Source organism: Zeugodacus cucurbitae, chromosome 4 (genome assembly GCF_028554725.1).
Source record: "Zeugodacus cucurbitae isolate PBARC_wt_2022May chromosome 4, idZeuCucr1.2, whole genome shotgun sequence".
In the NCBI taxonomy this organism is placed as follows: Eukaryota; Metazoa; Arthropoda; class Insecta; order Diptera; family Tephritidae; genus Zeugodacus; species Zeugodacus cucurbitae.
This window is the reverse complement of record NC_071669.1, coordinates 73,640,878-73,655,117: the sequence shown is the minus strand read 5'-3', so window position 1 is coordinate 73,655,117 and position 14,240 is coordinate 73,640,878. Positions and strand designations below refer to the sequence as shown.

The window sequence follows — 14,240 nt, the reverse complement described above, 5'->3', positions numbered from 1 at the left end:
ATGATATTAAGCTCAAATCAATTCAGTTGTGTTAAAATGTTTGGTATATAAATTTTATTGGCTTTTTGTATGAGCCTATAGTAATATTATTAATATATAAGTATATATATATAAAGTGAAGTTCAATAAAACGCCATGTTTTGATGAAAAAAAAATTGGTAGTTTGAAAGGAGATTTGGTAGGCATTTAGGTACGTAAATATGTTTTCGAGTGGTAACTCTCGATGGAGATGAGAAAATTGTAAAGAGCCGCATGATTTGACGACGGCGAGTTTGTGAATGAGTTTTGCCGCTGCCGCTGCCGAGCTGTAGGAACGGGAAGCGCCGCGCACTCTTCTGGTGTTGGTTGGTATTGGTGTTTGTAGGCGCGCTCGGGTATCTTTGCATGTTCGTGTGCTTGTGCGTATACATATATGAATGGCGAATGTTTAAATGAAAGAATGTTTCTATGCATTTTGGTATTAGATATTTCACTGTGCGCGTGTGTGTGAGCTGTCTACATACTATGCAAGATTTTCTGACCTTGCGCGCTACGAGACGCGAACACTTACAATCAGACGGTTAGGGACTGTGAGTAACAGCAGATCGTAGAGCGTCGACAAGACGCAAAGCCAAGAGGCAGCAGAAGTCAGCCAGTCAGCTAGCCAGCCAACAGCAGCTGGAGTATGCGGTGGTCGCTGGTGTGCCGTACTGTGTGACGTGTTGATTGAGTGCTCGGTTGGTGTAAGCGACGGCTGCTCATATAGTTTTTCGTCGTTCGTTGGCCTTTGGCCGTTAGTAGATGGTGTACTGTTGAATTCTGCCCGTTCTGTTCAGTTGGTTGGATGGTCGGTTGCCAGCTTGACGCGCTGTGCAGTGGTGCTGTGTCGTGTTGTGCATTCGAAGTGAATAAGGTACTGAAACGAATGCGCATTACTTTGAATTCTTTTGAATTAGCGCAAAATCAGTTGAATTACAACAAAAACAATAAGCAAGTAATCGATAATAGAAAATAATGTTTTGAAATAATTTTAACATTAAATTTGCCTCGATTTTCGAGTAGATAATGAGATAAATATTTATAAACATTTGTTCGAAAGTTCGAAAACTGTGCGATTTACACGAATGCCGTACGAAAGTACGGCGAAGAAAAGTGCTTGTAATGATAATTGCCGACTAAATGCAAAAGTGCAAAATAAAAATGGAAATAAAAACGCATACAATTAATAATTACAAAAATGTTGGCGAACTACGCAGTTGCCCAAGCAGCTACGACGCGGCCGTGGAGCTTGGCGGAATGCTCAGCTGTCTCTTGGCAATGCCAGTGTCGTTGGAGAGGAAGACGGCGATCATGGCGTTCATGGCGTTCATGGTGATTGTGTTGACAGTAATAGAGCGCAGCTCATGACAAAGAAAAGCCTGACTTCAGCCCAAATGCCGTTCCATGGAGCGTTTGCTCGGCTGCGCTACTACTGCCGAAAGAAGTGTCAGCGCGGCGGTTGTCATTTCGTTATGTGGGCTCACGAGCACTGTACGATCTACCGAATTGTTGGTCGCGCTCTACGAATGCGCTCACACATTTGGTTGGCGAAAAGGCGCTACCGAAAACCGAGCCGTTCGGAATTTAACGAGGAGCGAGTAACGTCGCTAATGCTTCAGTTCTTCTTCTAATTGTTATTATTATTATTATTATTAGTGTTATTGTTGTAGTTGTAGTTGCCGACATCGCTAGCGTCGTCAGTATCGTTGTCGTTGTCGTTGTCGTTGCCGTTGTGGTTGTCGACTATAGCGGCGACTTTATAGCGCCACTTGCGCCACTTGAACAACTAATTTAGGACAAAAGCAACAACAACAACAGCAACTGAGCAGCAATAACAAGAACAACAATGATGACAACAATATTCGTAACAACAATAAATGAGGCTAAGACAATAAAGTGAAAATGTGAACTTTGAAACAAATGATTTTTCTAAACTCTTTAAGAGACCCGACACACACACTTGCATATTAAAGAGTTGTCTCTGCGAGGTGAGGTGGAGGGGTCTGTGTCTACAATATTTGGACGAATCTAGACACTAGTATACATATGTACGTGTATACTTATACAGATATGTTAGTATAATACAGACATTAATGACAATCGAAAACTGGGGCAATGACGACAGTTTTTTAGTGTTTTAGATGGTGCCGCAACACAAACAAATCCAAGCATTAGTGAGCAGGCCCACTTTCATAACATACCTATAAATACCGAGGTCTAACAGCGGAAATCTATTTTCCAGATTCAGAGGTCGTCGAACGCACACTATTATTATGATGATATTCTGACGATTATAATAAAACTATGCTCATTTGGGAATGCATTGGTTGGAAACACCCGAAGATTTCCTGCTGGGACGGTGACGACAATGCGTACAAATTTAAATAAATTGTAAACATGATAATGGAGAGTAGTATAAAGAAGCTCAAATGCGATAGCAAGCTCAAACGCTAAACAAAAACAACAATAATAAACAATCAGAGGAAATTAAGCAATCAACAGTAACAGAAAATGTGTACTCGAACAAAGCAGAGCGAAAAGTCGACGACAAATATGGCGGTGGGGAGAGAGAGAGAGCGGAAGCAGAAACGCCAAAACGCCAAACGCCAACACCGCTTCGCTAATGAAATGGAAATTGAAAAGCCCAAGCAACGACAGCAACAACAACAACAACAACAACAACAGCAACAATGACAATAACAACGACAGCAACCACTTCAACGAAAACACTTCCGCCACAATAAGCACAAGCAAATAAAACTAAAACAGACTTTGCACCAATTTTCAATGGCACGAGCGTCGAGAACATTGAACTATTTTCCACTTTTTTACGGCGTGTATATTTTTATGGAAAGTGTTAAGCTACAAACATACATACATACATACATATATCGACGCGTTCCGACTGCTACGCAAACATACTTATGCACACATCCAAAGCGAACAGAATACATCCATATAGACGATACGATACAAACATGCAGGCACGCACACATTCTCACTCAGAATCTCACTCGTCTGAAAAAACCTAAGCGCTTCTAAGCAAATGAGTAGCGCTCAACGAACAGCGAACAGCGAACAACGGAAAGTAGTCCACAATCAGAAATCAGCGAGCAACAAACAGACAGTAACTAACTAGCAACATTTCGTCTCCACAAAAGAAAATAATCGTAATCATAATAATGAACTACTGAGACGGTCTTTGTTAGACGGCGAACGCAATGGCACTGGGATGGTGTGGTGGTGTAGAACGGAGAACGCCCAATGACTGAGCCCAGGGAGTGAGGTGAGTGCTAACATTATCGCATAATCAAGTGTGTGTTTGTGCCTTTAGCTACGTACATATGTAGTGGCAATTAAGTATATAACTATTGCACATACCAGTAAAGTACAGTATATGTGGTATATCCTTCAATATGTATCTGTGCAAAGTGGTCCAATTCGCAAGCGTTCATTAACCACTCCAGACTGGTTGTTAGACGAATCAAAAGTTGGCTGGGTTGTTGCAGATACTCGTGTCTATGTTGGGGCGGTGGTGACTGGGGGCGGGAGGTGTAGGTGATTTAGTGATAATGGCGTTGGTGACAAAATCATTTCATTGCGTATGTGTCTGATATCTTTGATAAACATGTTTGAACTGAAGGCGAAAGTTATATAACAGAGAATACAGAGAGTTGAAAATTTTAAGAACTTTATACGAAATGCCATTGAACCAAAATAAACTTATGTCGCAGTTGATTTCAACTGCTGTTTTAACTTCAGGTATAGTAAATATATATATATACATATGTATATATACTTCCAATAAGTGATGCAATCAGCTGTTGCGTTGATGGGGATTCCCCAAAGTGCATAAACTTTAGAAATATTTGCTCTCAGCGACTTTGTTGCGAGCAAAACATATCCTAAAAGAGAAAAGTATCGCCTACAGATATACTCGTATATATTCCTGCCTTCTTCAACCTCAAGTCGAGTACTGGAAAACAGAAAGAGCGACGTAAGCAGCTCACTGAGAGGCATGTGCCCATTGCAATAGCGAGAGAATGTTTCTAACACTTTTTTTCGTAATATAATATATCCCGTAGAGACACAGATCTCATGTGCTATATGATTGCTTTTTGATTTGTTTCCTCCAAATGTTTAAGCTTCAATCAAAGATCGTCATGCAACAGCAGTAACTTTTCTGTGACATATGAACATACATACATATGTACATTCCAATGTATAAAAATATAAAAGCACTCGCACATGAACTATGTATGTATGTGTGTATACACTGGTGTAGATGTTTGCGCTAAATCAAATCTTGCTTTGTTTGCGTGCAGATGAATGAATTAATTAAATGTCTCGCTACTTAAGTAAAACGATATGCGTTTAATATGCCCACACATACACATACATGTGACAGAGTGTTACACACTTAAGAGCACATATGGTAGAGTATTTGGGAGAGTGTTTCGAGTGATAATGGTCGAAAGAGTGCGAGCACGATTATAAATGCGTTGGTGTGTGGTGCTGTACGATGTTGCCAGATCTAATGAAATAATAGTTTATATATACAAAAAAACGGCGTAAATGATCGGCTGATTTATAAAATAATAAGACTGAGGATCGTTCGATTCCATTTCTTCGTAGCACTTATATACTATATATAAGTAAATATCGCCAAATTCATTAGACAGCGAGCTATGGTGTAGGAATAGCAGTAAATATTATATATAGAAGACAAACTTAAATCGGTTCAGTGGTAAAGGAGATCTGTTTTTGTACGTATCCAAGTTGGAATGTGCGGAACTAGATCAGTAAACTCCTTGAAGTAAGCGAAAAGCCTCATCGATTGTGGTACTTTTCAAGTAGTATTTGTGTGTCATACTTTTAGGCGCATAATGAAAGCATTGTTTTTGAAAACTTAGACTATTTTGTACTAAACTAAAGTAATTTTTTGTTTGCAATAAAACATATGTATTTCGTGGGTTATAAATAAAGAAGTACTTATATGCAGATGTATTGAGCGATGACTTCCTAATGCAAATATACAACAATTTGGATAAATAATCATATATATATGAATAAGTGTTAACAAAATCGCTATGTCAGCATGATGGAGGTATATGTCTACATATGTATACCCACAACATAGAAATGTATCTATATACATACATATGCATTAGAAATATGCTGAGAAACCAGATTGAACAATTTAAACAATTTCGGCAATTTCAATAACTCTAAGTGCTAACCATATTAAACTTATGTATATATAATCTGAACGTATGTATAAACCTAGTATATATGAGTTTAGTTGTTTAGTTATGCATATTGACCTTACTTTGTCTATGTAAATATGCGTGCTTATTGGCTGAGCTTTAGAGCAAAATGTGGAGCAAACGTTCGAATGCTTCGAGCGACTACTCTTGATGATGGCTGACTCGTTGTTCATATATTTGGATGTATTCATGTGCATATATTTGTACATTGTCGCTAATTTTAATGCGCAATAAGCGTTTATATATGAAAATAGTCGAAAAAATTAAATGTGCACATAACGATATTCATTTGTATATATGTATATGCATATGCATAGATACTAGATATAATGGAGTTATAGGAATTAATTTACAGTTATAAGTATACATACAGTATAATTTCAAGCAAACGGTAATATGCATATATACATACTCTGCAATAGTTAACATATTCGTTAAATCTATTGCATTCCCTGCAAGCGCCATTCGATACTGGTGTACTTCTAGTATAAAGTCTGAAAAGCTCTGAAAAGTCTTTGTTATTCAGAATACTAATACTAGATCCAAAATTTCTTCAAAATTATTGCATACTTTTAGGTGTATTGCCTTATCAGAGATATTATACAGGGATATTAACTTGTGTTCCTTTAGAAAAACGAATAAATGCCGTTACGCATTAGATCACATTTATTTGAAGTTTAGACACTGTAAAAATGCCTTCGCTTGTGATCTACCATGTTTGCATTTGGTATTTCTCATGAGCTCACTTTCTCTTTCATACTAGAAAACCGTGTTTAGGTATCACTGAATTTGGAAGTTTTGAGGTTATTGTGGGAACTAAAGCTGTAATTTGTGGCACAAATCATAAGTATTCCAACATATACATATATACATATGTACAACTGACGCAATCGGCTTAATCGGACTTTGTTTTATTTATTATTGCATTAAAATTCGTATTGTTCCCACTTATGTATTCCATTTGCTGTTGCTTTTTTCGTATTTCATTATACTTTTGTTTATTTCGGGCGCTTCCCTTCAATTCTTCAATTAGCTATACAAATTTTATGCTTCTACTTTGATGACGCACAGATCAAGAGGAGACCTTGTAATATTCTGACGTCATTTCATTGAGAATGTGTTTGCACTTTTTATGTGAAATTTCACCTTTTATAATATCGCCCTTGAGGCGGAAAATGAAGATGAGTGGCAAATACAAAAACTCAATGTAAATATAATATGTGCAAATGTAAAAGCAGAAGATAAACATATACGAGGGTGGATGCGGAATATCTTACTCGCAGTGGATGTGTGGTGATCCGATTTGTGGTGGTTTATTTATAAACAGGTGAAAATGCTAAACAACTCACATCTGCACTCACCTTCCACACACACATACATATGTATGTACATATATGTATTATTGGTTCATGCTTTTTTGTCAACCGTCCGCACATTTCAAAATGTGTTATTCATGACACGATTGAGGGATATTTAAGAATCACCAGCTAGCAAACACAGAGCACAGCCTGTCTTCTTGGCATCCTGTAAAAGTAGGTCTCATTGATTTCTGAATATGTTAGATTTGAATATGTTCTACGAGAAATGAACTAAATTCAGATATATGTAAATGAAGATTATTACCAATTCAGTTTTCAAAAGATTGTATTATCCACATTGAAGCTGACTAAAGCTGACTATGCAATTAAATATGTTTAGCTTGTAGGTCTTAACACACTATTATTGATTAATCTCGATCTCAGTCTGAGTACGACAAATGCGAATTTCCTACAACCATAACGGTTCTTTTGAATGCCTGCTGGTTATCACCTAAAAAGCGTGCGACGGCGGATGTGGAAGTCCGCTAATGTTCCAAGTTTGCACTCACACACACACACATAGACACACATGTTTGCGACAATGTATGTATGTATGTACAACGGGGCGTTGTGAGCGTTCGCAGTTGAAACTCATGTCCGGTAGCGGTATTTCTTCTGCAAACATGCACAAATTAAGAAAACTAACTACAAAATCGTACTCGCTTTGTTATTGTACTTTGCTGGAATTGTATTCGTATTCGTCGTTTCAATTACTTGTGCGATTGGCAAAGCGATTGTTGTTGCTACACATTTTATGGGCAATTTGTTCCCATATCGAGTTAACTACTTGTACGCGTATTGTTGTTGGGCAACTTCCTTCCTGTGAAATAATGAAAAAACAAAATTTGCTTGAAAGTGTGTGTGTGTGTGTGCTCTGTGCGATACGAATGTACACGCATGCGTGTGTTGCACCTACTTACGTTTTCACTTTGCTTCTGTTTGTTGCTGTTGTGTTGCTGCTGCTGTTTCAGTTTCTATTTCTGTTTCTGTTTCTGTTTCTGCTTCTTTTTTGGTGCTCTTTTGCACTTCCACTTCCTATTCCCTGCTGGCTTTATGTTGAATGCAACTGTTGCTCCGCTTTCATTTCGCTGCTTTCCGCCACAACCAAGCGGGGAAGACCCAGAGCACAGTCACACACCACTTTGTACATATTTGTGTGTGGGATTGCGGCTGTCACAGCAGTCACAGCAGTCACAGCTGTATGTAGCAGCGTATGCGAGTCTATTACGTAACTTGCAATGAATACCAATTGCGATCGTGCGTACGGATGTATTTTTATAGACTTCACATTCCCCCATGTAAATGCCGCCGTTTGTGTGACAACATTCATCGCAGACACACACTCACACGTCGTTGTTATTGTTGTGTGCATTTCGTCAATCGGTTGCCAGCGCTGCGACAGCGACAGCGAGACACCAAGTCGCAGGGTCGCACTGCGCGAACGCATGGATGACATGGGACGCATTGAGGTGCCTGCTGCAATCTGCTTCCCACCGTTCGAGCGTTGTTGTGAGAGTATTTTCACATTGTTGCCTCGGTGAATTGGTGACGAAGGAGGAGGAGGAGGCCACTTCCTTTCGCGCTTCATTGCGCTGCAAACTGTAAATAGCGACTGTGACTTCCCTCGTTGCGTGCTTCTTGTTGTTGACACGATCGCTGTTGTTATTATTATTGTCGTTGTTGTTGTCGCTGTTGCTGTAGCCGCGTACCGCACTGGTGGCAGAGTTCACTTCCGTTGTCGATTTTGTTGCCGTCGTGGTTGTTATGGTTGAGGCAGTTGTTGTTGTTGTTGTTGTGATCGGTTTCGCTATCATTGCTTGCTGGATTATGGATTATGAGGTCTTCGAATACATACACTAATTCTCACATATGTATGTACATGCTCCCACATACGAATACATACATACTTCCGAGTACATATCTATGCACAAATGCATGTATGTATGTATGTAAATGGGAGCACGTAGGTGTTTCAATCGATTCATGTGTGTATGTGTGTTTGTGTCTATATGTATTTGTTGTTTAATTCATTCATGAATTCATATTTCGCCGCATGAATTGATAAAGCGGAGCGTCGCGACTGGGTTGGTGTCTGATTACTGGCACCTCTGCGCTATAAGACCACATATATGTGTATGTATGCACATTAGGGTAGCTCAAAAATTGTGTCGGATATTTTCTAGTTTTAAATAATTAAAGTTAAATATAATTGTTATTTGGCTTCGGACAGTAGAACTTCTCATTTCAAGCAAATTTAGGTGTTCTAAGGTTAGATTGTGGCATGAGCTGTAATATGTAGTTGGTAGGCGCTGTTTGGATAAGATTGTAGCTTTCGTTCTTTGTTTTATTTGATTAATTGCACTTAGTCCAATGCCTAGGTGATTTTTTCGAGAACAAAGTGCAGCAACCTTAATATCTAATCTATTTATAATAAATTTGTGAAGCAAAAAGTTGACGTGTTTACACAGTGCAATCAGTGGAAACCCCAAAACGTACTCCTAGTGGCACCACATAATGTGTGTCTTTTGACTTTTAAGCGACAAAACGTACCCGACGCTCGTTCATTCATAATTAAATTTGGAAAATGAAAATGAAAGGGTGAGTGACTTCATATCTTTGCTGCGAGGGCCCAGTAAGACCCTTATGGAGCTATTCCTACAATAAATCATGCATTTACGAAATGGGTTAGCAAACATGATAAGCGTTCAAGTGGTGTTGCATAAAAATAAAATTTGGGAGATAATGGAATAAGTCTATCTTACATATTTGTTTAAATGTGCACGCACACGCACACGCACACATACTCATACATGTGTACATATATACGTGCACTTATTTTGTGTTAAATTACTAGTTACTCAATGAATTCATTCACAATTGCACTTTTCCCACAGTATGTATGCCACTTATTGATATGTGCTTATTTGGACTTCCTACACACACACTCGCATACTCCCATACATACTCCCATACATGCATACGCATGTCAATGAACAGTTCTGTCGTACACATAATTTTTTATGCTCATACGTTTGTTTGTGTTTTTTTTTTAATTTTAGTGCATTCTTATCGGTAAACCGTGATCTACACCGACTCGACACCAATTCACATGCACATTGAACACACACACACACAGCGCGTACAAGCAGCAATGACACCGTTTCACGAACGAATTCGCCTCGTCGTCTATTGCGTTTATTGAATGGGATCAGCACACCAACATAAACAGAGCACCCCAAAACGAAAAAAGGAACCGAAAAAACTGGAAATTCTCAAAATGAAAACAAACATTGCAAGTAAGCACCGCTAAATGCTGACTGCTGATAAGCTGGAAGTACCCACACGCTGTTCCGTCACCGTCACCAGCGACAGCCAGAACAGTCTGGGTCAATACTCGTGCGAGCGGCAAATGCTCCTCCGGCCTGTTGATTGCCCCATCATCGTCGATTTTTTATGACGTTGCTGTTGTTGTTGTTTTGTGAATTTGCTGGGTGAGTGTGCCACCACTTCCGGTGTTAAAGTATTTTTAGATTTCACTATAAGCCAACACACAGTACACATATATGTTGCCTTTTTGCCTTCCGTTTCGTGCGTGTACTTAAAAAGTATGAATGAATTACTTATTCGCCGTTTATATGGTCCCTTTGTGTATAACGGGGCACACGAACACAGCACCATACACACATAAAATCCAAATGAGTGGATTATGTTGTGAAAGAATCTGTTTGTAGGCGATTTGTGTGAATAATTTAATTAAGAGCGACCGAAGCAGTTGCATAGAGAAGTTTACAATGTTGGCTCTTTCTTTTAAAATATTGGACGCAATATCTGTGGAAGAGTTTCTTAGTTTTATTTATAACCTTAAATAATTGAACAAAAAATATGAAATTTCAGTTACGCTTTTCTCATTTTCATTATAAGAAATGCGAATAATCAGTAAAATCGGCAGATACTGTTAAAGTTTGTATTGAGAATCACCCAGAACAGAATCATTGCAATCAATGGAAATGTGAATCATCAGAAACATACATATATACGGCAAACCTTCTATGCTATATTATTGAATCAGAATCCTTACAAAATGTTGAAATCTTACGAGTGTTCTTTATGAGTATTCTTCAGTTGCAATGATTTTATAGAAACTCCGTGTTGATGAAGGGTTGGTATCAATTTGGCCGACTGATGCTTCGACACACTGCGTCCCAATTTCATGCAATTAGAGTTTATGGAATTTCCTCTTCTAACATTTTCAGTTTATCGATAACTCCTGGGTGGTAAATTATTTAAACTGGGTATTCGATTATACTGGGTATACATTTTTGTTGTTATATGAACTTTCTGTTAACGAAATGTGATGATCGCTTTTCGATCTCTTTAGAGATCTAGAAGCTCTTGAGCTGTGACAGCTATTAAAGGCAATATCGGTTGCGGACGCAAATGTAACTCTGACTCGGCACTTTTAACTTTGAAGTGTTATAAGTAGCGAACGGCGCTTCGCTTTGGATTTGGGATTATCTTCGACTCATTTGCTCATACATAAGTATGTACAAATGTACGTAAATATATGTATATGTATATATGTATTTCGGTAAGTAAATCTGTATGAGGAGTACTTAGCGCAGCGCTAAAGAAGCACAACTATACAAAGCGACCAATGGGAGGTATCAGTGGAAGCGCAGGCGCCAGCAACACAATGCATCGCTTGATTAGATCGTCGTCGATGTGCCACAATAGCAGCATTAGGCAAAGAAATCTACTATATATAGCGCTAACGTGGGCATAAATGCAAAGCCATTGGAGACGGTGAGGGGGTTGGCGTGTAGCGCTGGAATGAATGGAAAACAGTTAATGAGTTCGGGCTGTGTCTGCTGCCGGAGATTCATTTACGCTATTTGTGTGGCTGCTGCTGCTGCTGCTGCATGACACACACATACATATTAGTACATGCATACAGTATGTGGAGGCGAGTACATGTGTATCTATGTATCTATCTATATTCATGAAACCAATTGAGTGCAAGAGTGTGTGTGAGTGATTGTAGTTGTGGGTTAATTTTTATGAATGAAGGCATTCGTGTGAATGCAGATGCATGTGAGTGCGCCCACAGTGCAGTGTTGTTGTTGTGTGCGGCATCCGAAAGCCCGTAGCGCCACCTACACAACCAAACAATTCATTATCTGTCTTTATTCATGCATATATGAGGGCCTGTATGTGTGTGTGTGTTTGCGGATGGGCAACTGCATTTGTATGTGAGTGTGAGTACTCTTTAAATAAGTCCAATGAAGAGTAATTGCATGCGAAGAGTAAAGCCAATTGCAACTCTGTCATATACGAGCAACACATTATTGATGAACAAATGTGGTAGTTATACTTACATTCATATATATATATATATGTATGTATATATACACAACTAAGTAAATCGTGTATTGTTTGCATTTGAATTGCCGAAAGAATGCGGGCGCGAGTGAGAGTAACAAACTATGTGAAATGAGCTTGGCTTTCAGTTTGTCTATACTACACTTATGTATACTTGTATATAAAGTAAAAAATTATATTCAATTTTAGGTTTAACCGCATATATATGAATGTATATATGTATATCTTCTCCTGGTACGAATGCTCTAAAAAATAATTGCATTGTCTAAAACAATTCAAAATGCTTTTGCTTGAATTATTTGAATATATATTACTTAAAGTCGAATTTACAGGGTATATTAAGCGTAAAAATATAAGAGAGACAGATCACTTGTTGCGTAACTTTTGTTCCTCATTTACATATCGCTCATTTTCTTGAATAGTGTCACAACTCAAAAAAGTCGATTTTTCAGGAGAGTGATTTAAACTTTTCAATTGTCTTTTATTTAGCAAATATAGAAAAATGCCATCAGTTTATTGACAAATCCAGTGGCCTGTAATATATTAAATACAATGTTGAACATAAATGGACCAAATAGAGTGCACTAATGTCTTTTCTTGGGAATAAATGTGACCCACTTTGAATTATGTCGTTATTTGTGAAAAATATAAATCAATTTCGCCGTCATTGTCGTTTTTGCTGAAAAAAAAAACAAATATGAAAAATTGAATCAATTTTTCACCAATATCGTTGTAATACGAAATGTGTCGTTCTTTCTGAAAAGAACCAAATTCAAATCAAATTCACCTTTTCACAATATGTGTTGGAACACAAAAAATGTCGTTATTTCGTAAACAAAAATTTTAACTAATTCTGGCACAACTGATAAGTGTCGTTATTGTGGTTAAAAACTAATGCAACATGACAAGTTTAAGAACGGCACATTCTTATATCACGGTTTATTTTCTTACGCATCGGAATGAAATTTTTCTACAACATGGACGATGAAATTGCGCACATTTCTGCATACTCAACTCAAAAATAGTGTTTTTTGAGTTATGACACTATTCAAGTAAATGAGCGATATATTGGCTTCATAAAATAAAATCTCAAACAAAATGAATGGTCGGAGCGTTCTACTAATTTACTAAACAAACATTTAAAGTTTATTTTTTATTTAAATTTGATTTTGATTTTGATTTCTGTACGCAGGGGGGTGCCTTTGTAGGCTGGAAAAACCAATACAAATTTGTGGGCAACCACCTGATGCGTCTATTTATTTAAGACCCTTTGATTTGAGGGCATTTGCCACAAGTTAATTACAATTACAATTTGTTTGGCTTTAGAAGAAGAAGAAGAAGAATAAAATGAAGACGAAGACGAGTTGCCTGCCGTGCCATTTGTAGTACAAATAATTTATGTACTTCTCGCACAGATCAAAGGATTCGCTTTGATTTCAATTCACCTGCTGTTTGTTATGATTGCACTTTTCGAAAACTTCAGAGCGAGACGAAGGGAAGAGAAAAAAGACCACCAGTGAAGACGCCGGATGCATTGATCTGCTGTTGGTGTTTGTCGGTAATTAACCTGCCAGCAGGTGGGGCATTGTGCTGCTTAGATAAACAATGTGAAGCGTGAAGTCAGTGCACATGCACAGTGCTCATATATGTATGTGTGTGTGTGTTGGTTGGCATTTGCATCAGCTGTCCGCTTGTGAAGTCAGCTGCTCCAATAAGTAGTTCAACCATAAATGTGTGAGTGTATGTTTATGTGCCCGCATATATAGAGTATACTAAGCGGATGATGTCAGTGAAAGCAGTTAAAAGTAATTGAAGCAATAGAAAGCAGCAGCAGCAACAGTGAAAAAAGCTCATAACAATTCAAACACGCAAACGGCTGTGTGTGTGTGTCTGTATGTACTCGCATGTATGAATGGAGCTACAAAAGCTTATGAGCTCACAGCTCGCACATATGATTACAACTACTTGCTTATCCAACGAATACCTATATATGCATACATATGTATATATATATATAGTTGCACACACACACACAAACATTTGCAATGCATTCATGCAAACAAACAAACAAACAAACATGTACTCGTACATAGATTCTTTGAAACCGAGTGTGTGGGAAGTGAACTTGTTTGTATGTCTTTTATGGATTCGTTAGTTGGCGAATTATGGAATCGTGTAAAAATTTTATGAATGAAATACACGCGAGTTCAATGAACTA

General features: G+C 38.1%; 1 long non-coding RNA gene across 1 annotated transcript in view; it reads left to right on the top strand.

Annotated features, from left to right (window-relative positions):
• Positions 1–540: 540 nt before the first annotated feature.
• Positions 541–14,240, top strand: part of LOC128921371 (uncharacterized) — a 28,566-nt gene continuing 14,866 nt past the window's right edge. The window contains exons 1-2 of the long non-coding RNA XR_008470823.1: positions 541–3,304; positions 9,703–10,134. This is a non-coding gene — a long non-coding RNA (uncharacterized LOC128921371). The remainder of the gene's footprint in view (positions 3,305–9,702; positions 10,135–14,240) is intronic.